The 9,810-nt window shown below is 63.2% G+C and overlaps 1 long non-coding RNA gene across 1 annotated transcript; it reads left to right on the top strand.

Annotated features, from left to right (window-relative positions):
* The first annotated feature begins 831 nt into the window (after positions 1-831).
* Positions 832-6,487, top strand: LOC308353449. Its single transcript, XR_013967779.1, has 3 exons — positions 832-1,185; positions 4,208-4,473; positions 4,891-6,487. It is a non-coding gene; the product is annotated as an uncharacterized lncRNA (long non-coding RNA).
* The last annotated feature ends 3,323 nt before the right edge of the window (positions 6,488-9,810 follow it).

The following is a 9,810-nucleotide window of genomic DNA, read 5'->3' on the forward strand; positions in this document are numbered from 1 at the left end:
GGCGCGGGGCGGAGCCGCCTTTCCGCCGGAGGGACGGGCCGGCGGCCGCGCTCGGGGTGGGGAGCCGGGCCAGGCCGGAAGCGCCGGCCGCCGGGCCTCACCTGCGCGCACCTGGGCTCGCCCGCCCCGCGCCGCGGCCTCCGAGGGACGCGGGGCCGCCTGGGGGGCGCTCCCCCCGCCCCGGCCAGGCGGCGGCCCCGGCGCGCCCGCCCCCCGGCCCGGCCGCGCTCGCCCCGCCCCGGCCCGCCGCCGCCCCCGGCCCGCCGCTCGCGCGCGCGCGCCCCGGGGAGGGAGGGGAGGGCGGAGTGGGGAGGGGAGGGGAGGGCCGGGCCGGCGGCGGGCGGGCGGGCGCGGGGCCGGGGGGCGGGGCGGGCGGCGGCGGCGGCGGCGCCCCCTCCCCGGACCTACCGGCGGCCGCGCTCCGGAAGCCGTGCCCGGTGGCTGGGCATCATGGGAATGGCACGGCCGAGTTCCGGGGGAGGCGCGCGGCCCGCCGGACCCCCGCCCGCGAGCGCGCGCCCACCTGCCGGCCGGCTGCGGGGCGCCCCCGCCCTCGCCCCCGCCCTCGCCCCCGCCCCCCGCGCGGCGTCCGGCCCCGCGCGCCCCCCGCTCCCCCCACTGCGTCCCGCCCCGCGCGCCCACGCTCGCTCGGGCCCGGGACGCCCCCGCGCCGGGAGTTCGGGGTGGCTGACGTGTGGCCCCCCGCCCGCCCTGCCGGAGGCGGGGCCGGCGCTGGGGGCCGCCCTGTCCCTGGGGTGCCGGCGCGGCGCGGGGCGGGGGTGTGCGCGCGCCCAGTGAGTGCTGGAAGGTGGGGACCCGGAGGGGCGGTCCGTCCTGACGTCGGTGCTGCGATGACCCGCTGCGGTGTTACTAGAAGTTCCTCCGCGAGTGGCCACTGTGTGCCTGGCGCCGAGCCCGCCGCGCGGCCCTCCTGCCCCCCCGCGCCGGAGTGTGCCCTGAGCTCCGGGCTGAGCCTGCCGGGGCCCTGGAAGCCGCCCCACCTCGGCCCCCCCAAGCCCACGTCGCCCAGGCTGCCTGCTCCAGGGCCGGCTTTCTCTGCAGCGAAGCTGCCCAGGCCGCCAGCCGCCTGTGCCCTTAGCTGTGGCGCCTGCTCTCACCCGAAAGAGATCGGGAACCCCAGAAAGCTGAGGCCGGGCCAGTAACCCGCCCAGGGAAGCGGGGCAGGTAGGAGTCCGCAAGGCAAGCATGGCTCAGCCCCTCCGGAGCCGGTCTCTGAGCACCTGGGAGTGCGAGCCCTGGGCCTGGCCTGTGGGGCTGGGGTTCTGGCCTTGGGGCGGGGGGTGGGCAGTGCGTGGCTGGGTTTGTGCAGAGACCAGCAGCTGTTTCAAAAGGGCAAAGGCATGTGGAAGAGACATCGCTGATGGTCCGTTTGCAGACGGGAGGGGAGCTGGTCTTCAGAAGCGCCCCCGGGGGTAGGTCAGGTTCTGCTCCCGCTCTCTTCCCAGGCCACAGGACCTCCTGGCTCAGATGCCCCTGCTCACAGCCTGAGTGTTGTGGGGGCTGCTGGGGGTCCCAGGGCCCGAGCGCTGGAGCCCGGCTGGTGACAGAAGCAGATGAAAAGAAGGCATGGTGACTGTCTGTCTGGATGTCCCCACTGGCCTCCTTGGCCTCCGCCCAGATGCCTCTGGTGGGGGGTGCTGGGGTTCCTTTCCTGTCTAGTGAGTTCCATAGGTTTGACAGGATGAGAACCAGAGGCTTTTTCTCACAGGTAGTAAGAAGGAGGGGGGCAGTTCTAATCTTGCAGGTCTGGGGAGTTTGGGGGCCATGAAAGCATTGTTGTCATGCTTCCGTGAGTTCCTTTAATAAACCACAGTTTTCACCGTGAGAGCAATAGACGTTCATCACGAGGAGTTTGAGAAGACGCATCTCATTAATAACCTAGCAGAGATACGGACCGGAACTACTGTGCCATGTTTCTTTACGGTTTTTAACGGCACCGTGATGAACATCTCCGATGATAAGGTAGCCCTGCCCCCCCGCCCCTTATCCGTGGGGGATCCGTTCCAAGACCCCCAGCGACCGCCTCAAACCATGGAGAGTGCCAAGCCCTATACGGACTCCGTCCTCTCCCGCACGGCCATAGCCGCGGTCGAGGCCAGCTTGCACACGAGGCACAGGAAGGGGATGAGGACGCAGCTAATAGTAAAATAGGGCCACAGTAACCGCGCCCCATGATAAAGTCACCTGGCTGTGGTCTCACTCTCCAGATGCCACATTACCCTGGGCTCACCCTTCTTGGAGGCCATGCGAGGACGAGAGGCCCACATGGTGGGAGGAGGGAGGTGAGGGGCGCAGGTGCATGGCGCAGCGGGAGGCCACTGTGGGGCCCGGGCATCCGTCCGAAGGAGGGTCACTTGCGTCCGGACCGGGGCCGCCACGGGAAGTGAGGTGGCGGCTGCTGTGTGTCATTGGAAGTTGCCTGAATAAATTCCAGAAACAAGACACTGTGGGGTGACTACCGTGCATTTTGCCAAGGTGCCCTCCAGAGGCGCCAACTGGTGCCGTGTCCCCCACTGTGTCCCCGCAGCCCCTTGTCTCCTCCTGGCCACACTGCATGTTCCGTGTGATCTCCGAGAACAGGCCTTTTGTTGCTTTGATTCCGTGCCTTTGGCTGCTGGAGACGTTGAGCATCTCGACTTCACTCGTGGCTGTTGGGAAGCTTGCCCGTACACGTCCCTGTGCGTGTTGTGTTTTCCTCCTGGGCTCTGTGTCGTCCTCTGACCCCAGAGCTCTGTCCGTGAAGGGCTTTAGCCCATCTCTCCCGGGCACTCGCGTGCATCACATTGATGTTTCATTTCATCTTTTAACTTTGGAATTAAGCTCCTGCTTGTGACGCACCAGTTGTGAATGTGTGTGCGGCCAGATCCACAGGGTTTCCCAGTACGGGCTCTGGCTCTGGGACGAGGCCCGGGGCGGCTTTCACCACGCCAGGATTTCATCAGCGCTCACCTGTCGATGGCTAAGTTTCAAAATATGGGAACTGCGTAAGGCACGAGGGGGACGGGAGTCCATTGGAGGAAATCAGAAGCCAACCGTGTGGTGGGAAGAGACAGTCTCTTCAAAGGGAGAGCATTTCTCCATGTCTGTCTGGAGCACAGCCTTCAAATACGCAGGGATCTTCCCCACGTGCGCACGCCCAGCAGGCACACAGCCAGCCACACACGCATGCCTGCATGCTTCTGCACCCCCACGTGCATGCACACCCGCACACCTCCATACAACCAGCCACGCACATGCATGCACACACCCACGCATGCACATACGTGCACACACACACCAATGCATGCAGGCACACACAACACACGTACATGCACATACACCCCCACACATACACGCACGCATGCCCCCGCATGCACACACCCACAGATGCATACATGCACCCACACCCCCACATGCATGCACGTGTACACCCCGCAATATGTGCACGCACCAACGCATGCACACACATGTACTCCCACCCACACGCATGTGTGCACCAACACACACATGCATACACACGCACACACCCACATGAACAAACAGGTATGCACACCCTCACACATGCACGTACATGCACGCACGCACCCCCCCACACCCACACGCATGCATGCATGCACCCACACACACATGCACACCCACACGCGCACATTCATGTATGCACACACTAACACGCATACACATGTACAACCCCCAACTTGTACGTCTACCCCATGCACATAACACACATGTATGCACCCACACGCAATACCCACCCACACATGCATGCCCACACACATGCATAGCCCCCGCATACATGCATGCACACGTGTGCACACCCCCACATGCATATACACACGCACTTGCGTGCACTACGTGTATCTTCAGCTTCTGGAAGCTGTGCCTCTTGTGCACGGCAGCTTCTTCATGGGAAGGATGAGAAGACGCATCTGTTTTTTATCGAAACCGTCCTGGTGGGGCGCCCAGGGGGCTCAGTCAGCTCAACGACCAACTCTTGGTTTCAGCTCAGGTCCTGACGTTAGGGCGGGATCCGGCCCCACGTCGGGCTCCGTGAGCAGCTTGGAGGCTGCTGGAGCGTCTCTCTTCCTCTCCGTCCGCCCCTTCTCCCCTTGCACCCGCTCTCTCAAATCAATCAATCAGTCTTTAAAAACAAACAAACAAACAAACAAACATCCTCTCCTGTCCTGAGAGGGTCTGTTTCCCTTCACAGAGTTCTGATGCTCTCGTAAACGCAAATGAGAGGCGCCCCCGACTCAAGGAAGCTGGACCGTCCCCGGAGACCCCGGAGACCCCGTCACCCTGCTGCGTCCCCATCTGTGCGAAGCTGAGAATCTGACTGGAGGTCGCGCTCACACAATGCCTCCAGGGGCATCTCTACCAAGACTGTTCCTGGCTCGTCAACACAAAGGACCGTCCGGGACCGCCAGCAGGGTCCGTGACGTCGCTGTGGGCACGCGGCTTGCTGGGAAGAATGAGGTCGGCCCGTGTGTCCCCTGGGGAGCGGGTGGGGGTGGCAGCAGGTGGCCAGACGGACTCCCGTTCTCAGGCTGTGGGGAGCCGTGGGGACGTGCCCGGCTGTCTTACCGTTCCCGCTGACCTCTCTCATGCCCTTCTCATTCCGAGGTCATGGGCGTTTTGGCTTTCCTATGCACAGAACTTGGGTGACGTATTTAGTGTGCGGGGTGACGGATGTGGCACGCAGGTCCCTCCCCGAGCCAGGGATGGGGGCTTGGCCCGCTGCAGCCCATCTTTGGAAATCCTCTTTCTCCCAGACAACTGTAAAAAGCCGTCACCTCGGGAATGGCTTTAATGGCTTCGTTCAGTTTTACTTCTTGAGTGTCAGGTTCTTAGAATCGGCATGAATTTTTCCCAGCGTGTCACTTGCCATTTCAGGGGCCGGCATGACACCGGGATGGCCTGTTTACAAGGTGGCCTCCGACCCGAGAGCCCAGCAAAAGCCCCCTGAGATGCCGTGGTTCCGGAGGACCCTGTGCGTCCGTCCTATGTTGTGAGACGAGAACACGTCACCTCACATTTATTCGAGAGGGATCGGGATGGTTTCCAAATCAAGAGTGGAGGGGAACGTGGTTTTCTCGCTCTGATTCCTGGGAGAAGACGGGTGGCTGAAGCCCCTTAGTGGGTGCTGTTGGCAAGTTGGCTCCTGTCCTCTGCCCGGGAGGCCTGCTGGCACGTGGGGGTGGCGCTGGGCGGTGGTGGGACTGGGGGCACGGGGCCAGGATGGGTGGGGGGGCCCTTCCAAGGTGGGAAAAATGTTGAGAAAAGGCAAAAGGGACAAAGGCCAGTAGCAGTCAGACGCCCCCGACCCGAGGAGCCCCGGGACAGGAGGCGTCCCTCCACACAAGAAGGGTGTGTGGGGGCTCCGTGCGGGGCCCTCCGAGATGCAGGGCTGGTTGGGGGGACGTGCTGTGGACACAATGGGCATTGCCCCAGGGGAGGTGAGTGGCCCAGCTTCCGCAGCCCTGCCTAGGGGCCACTTTGCGTGGGCTGCCCCCATGCAGGGCATGACTGCGGCCCGGGAGTGTCCTTCGGGCTGGGGCTCGGCCCGTGGGCGTCCGGGCAGCTGCCTGTGTCTGCCACAGCCTCTCTGGGACTTCATCTTGGGAAGCAGCTACTGGATGCTGTGGGGCTGCCCGCCGCCGCGTCCACGGCCCAGGCCTGGGCTGGTCCGCGTGCTCGGTCTTCCTCACACATCTTATCCAAACCACACTCGGTGGAAGAGGGTGCAGAAAATGGGTCAAGAAATTTTAAGATTTATGTAGATCTAGCTTCGCGATAAAGACTTGAACTGGAATTTTAACGGTCCGGATTCTCACGTGACGGCAAATGTGACGCGAGAAACAAATTCTGGCGAAACTCGTCCCGAGGGGGCTCCATGCTCCTGGCCACCAGCAAGGAGCGAACGTGAGACAGTCGTCATTCGGGGCTCAAAATATTTCCCCTGTCCGCAGAAAACATTCTGTTTCGCTGATCCTTTGGCAGAAAGGAGAGGTGATCTGCCGCACGCTCTCTGAGGTTTGGAAAGGCGATGTAGAGATTGTTGGATCTAAAATTTATATATTTTTTATATTTTATATGCTTTTAAAATTTTGTGTCTGTAAAGAAGTCTACTTATGTCCCTAAACATGTATTCCCTTTCTGAGACGTGGGATGGTCAGGAGTATCCTGCAGGCTTGGTAAGGGGGCCGCGGGGGGGCAGGAGGGTCCGCGAGGGGAGCTCTACCCTCCACGTCCCCAGAGGCCCGTCCAGGACCTGAAGCTCGTGGAAAGCTGGCCATCCAGGAGAGGGAAGCGAGGGGCGCCCGAGGCGCTCAGTCGGTGAAGCGTCTGCCTTCGGCTCGGGTCATGATCCCAGGGTCCTGGGATCGAACCCCACATTGGGCTCTCTGCTCAGCAGGAAGCCTGCTTCTCCCTCTGCCTCTGCTGCTCCCTCTGCTTGTACTTTCTCTCTCTCAAATAAATAAATATTATCTAAAAAAAAAAAAAAAAAGGAGAGAGAAGTGAGTCCAGGCCCCTCCTGGTTCCCAAAGGCCCTAACTTCAAACTCACGCCACCTTCAGAAATATTTCCACCACAGCACATTTTGGGAGAATGTGGGAATATTCCTATTCCGAGAATTGTCATTCACGTGTAGACACGGGCTCAAGAGGTCTGCGCTGCAGGTGGGGCTGTGCGGTTAGGAGGGGACACAGTGGGAGCTCTCAGCGTGCGGGTGTAGACGGAGCTCTGGGTGGACTGACTTGCACGCGCCCTGGCCCGGACCCCATCTTCCCCACCATGAGGGGACGCGTGTCACATTTCTGCTGCTCATGCCCGGCAGACAGGAGAGAGATTGCCCCCCCCCCGGGAAGCTTTGCCCCCCCACACCCCAGGAAACCCTCAGGGGGCCAAGCACTGGGCCGGTGCGAAGCCGAGGGTGAGGAGGAGCGGGGCAGGTACAGAGCCGGGGGCAGCGCGGGGCAGCGTGGGGCAGGGCTCCTCTCGCGGGGTTGCCCTGGGCGTCGTGGTCCCTTCCAGGTGGGGCAACGTTCCACCTGCTTGAGTGTGACCGGAGAGCGCGGTCGTTCTTCACACCGGCGACCCGGGCTCCGCTGTGCTCGTCCGCCCGCCCGCGCCCCCTCGCTGCCGGACGGGGACGGAGCTGCAGGGGCCGGGCCGCTGCGGAGGTGGCGCGAGCGTGGTCACACACGGCTGGCACCTTCTGCCCCGTGTCCGTAGCGGACGAGCCCCGTTACGAGAGCCAAGTGCGGAGCTGGGCATTCCAGACCCGTAGTCTGCGGGCTCCTTGGAGGAGGGGTTCTGCCGCCGTATGACCTGACGGCCAGGGAGCCCGGCGGAGAGGAGCCCCAGCCTGGCCGTGCATGACCAGCCGCTGAGTGACGAGCTGTTCGCTCGGCGACTTGGGCCGAGGTGACTTCTGCGCTCCCCACCCCCTCCCGAGTGCTGCCCACCTGCACACGGCCCAGGCGGGATACCCCCTTCTATCCCCGACACCCTGTGCCACAGGAAGTCACCCTGAGACAGGGGCTCACCACGGACGCAGGCTCGGAAGCAGGTCACCCAGCTGGGGGGGAGGCGGCAGCGCCTGGTGGGGCCCTGTTGGATCCCAGGCCACTGCTGTCCCCAAGGACTAAAGGGGAGGGGAGGGCTGGGCAGACTTCGTGACTAAGAAGCTACTCCTGGTGGGAGGGTGGGAACTGCCACACTCCCCGAGGTCCTCGGGGCCGAGGGGGCCGCTGGGAGCGCCTCCGTCGCAGCTGAGACGCTCCCCACGCGTGGTCCCGCTCTGGCAGCCGCCCCGATGCTGGCCTCATGCGGACGGGACTCTACCTGGCACCTCACGGAAGCCCAGGGTCCCGAAAGCTGGGGCGACACGGAGAAGGGCGGCTGGACAGCCGGCGTCTGCTTCCCCCCGCACCTTGGCCAAAGGGTTGGACTTCAGACCCGAGAAGTCCGCTGGGCCTTCCCACGGCGTCCACGCTGCTGTCTGCGTCCCGCCACGGTCACCTCCAACGCCCTCGGGGACCCCGCCTCGGCCCCCAGGACTGGGGAAGCCAAGGAACCGGGAACGGAGTGTTTGTGACGGCGGGAGAGACCGGCTTCTCGGACCGTCCCCCAGGGATCCAGCGCGGCCCGAGGCCTTTCCCGAGAAACATCTGGGCCCACCTGTGCTTGCCGGAGACAGAGCTGGTGCTGGGCTCCCCGTCCTCGGGGGCCCGGAGACCCCGGGCTTTAAGGGCAGGCTGACGGCGGACAGACCTCTGTTCAGTGTGTCCCGCTGTGACCAGGATTCTCATCCTGTCCAGAGAAAAAGGTAGAAACTTAGTGTACGGCCGTGTCCGCCCCGACGGGAGCTTCTGGCTGCCGAGGCAGGGCTTGGTCCCTGGAGAGGAGCCGCAGCCGCCTCCCGCTGGCCGAGGAGGCCCGCACAGGCCAGAGACCGGACGACCTGAGCTGCGGTAGAGACCGTCACAAGGGACAAAAGCACGCAAGGAGTTTAAAGCTATGAATTCACTGTAATATCTTTTTTAAAAAGCCGACTTGGTCAGCTCCGGGGGATAACGGGATTGGGGTCCTCATCTGGAAGACAGGCGAGCCACGAGAAGAGTCCCGCGTTTTTCCTGCCTTTCCCATGAGAACCGGGGCGGGGGTGTGGGGTTGCTGGCATCGCGGGCTGGGCTCTCTTTACTCAGGAACCCAACCACCAAGTGTGAGCGGAACGATGGCATGAGACCATCGCCGTCTTGTCACTCGCGGGTTACTGAGTACAGGGAACATCAAGCAGCCCCCGGCCCGGAGAAAAGGGATCATCAGATTTTCCGTGTCCTGATGGAGAACGTGGCAGTCCCAAGGCGTGGCCAAGGGATGGGCTGGAAGGTGACAGAGCCCCTGGCCCCAACTGCCACCTTGGGGGAAGGCCACCGGCCAGGCCACGGGGAGCTGCACACTGAGGGGGCGGCTAGCAGCGCCCAGCCCGTGGGGACCGGGAAGGACAGCCGGGCCCCCGCCGGAGCAGCTGCAGTGGAATGGGGCTGGAGAAGGCTCTGGGTGTCCCCTCCTCACTGCCAGGGATGTGCGGGTCCTCCCGTGCCTTGCACCTGCAGGGGCTCCCGGAGGGGATGCCCTTGGAACTGTGGGTCCCCAGACGGCAGCCCAGGATGTCCCGGCTCCTTGCCCCACAGGCGGCCTGCAGCCTGCAGAATCCCGTCTTCATCGTGCTCTTGGTTTGCGTGTGGGGACCCCGTGGGTCCCCCTCTGCCCCTTCTGGATTGGGTCTCTCTACTTTTCCTGTTTCTCTCCTGCTTTCCATCTATGTGTCATGGCCTTTCTTCTACCCCCTTGGGTCGGCTGGCTCTTCCTTGCTTACTTCTAAGAATGAATGGGGCTCTGACCCCGTGCGCCGCCCACCGTGCCCGTTGCCCGTTGCCCAGACTCCGTGGCTGGGAGGAGTCTGGAAGGAGCCAGGAGCGTCGTCACGCCCATCGAGGTGTGGTGTGGGTCTTGCCGATGTATGAAGGGGCGTCTTAAATCCTGGCAAGGGCTTTGCAGACCATCTGGAAGCCCCCTCCCCTTACAAGGAAGGATCTTAGCTGTGGAGTCGGTGTCCTAAGTCAGGCCCGTGCTCATAACCACGGTCACTATGCACAACATTTGGACTTAGATTTAACAAGTGCGAGTTTATGGAGCTGGGACCTACTTGGGTTTCCTTTAAAGGCGGTAAAAGAAGCAGCAGCCAAGGAAATCTGACGTCTAATGGGGCGAATGCTCTTACGCGGAGGGTCTCTCCTGCAGGGC

This window comes from Martes martes, assembly GCF_963455335.1.
Source record: "Martes martes genome assembly, chromosome: 12".
Lineage (NCBI taxonomy): Eukaryota > Metazoa > Chordata > Mammalia > Carnivora > Mustelidae > Martes > Martes martes.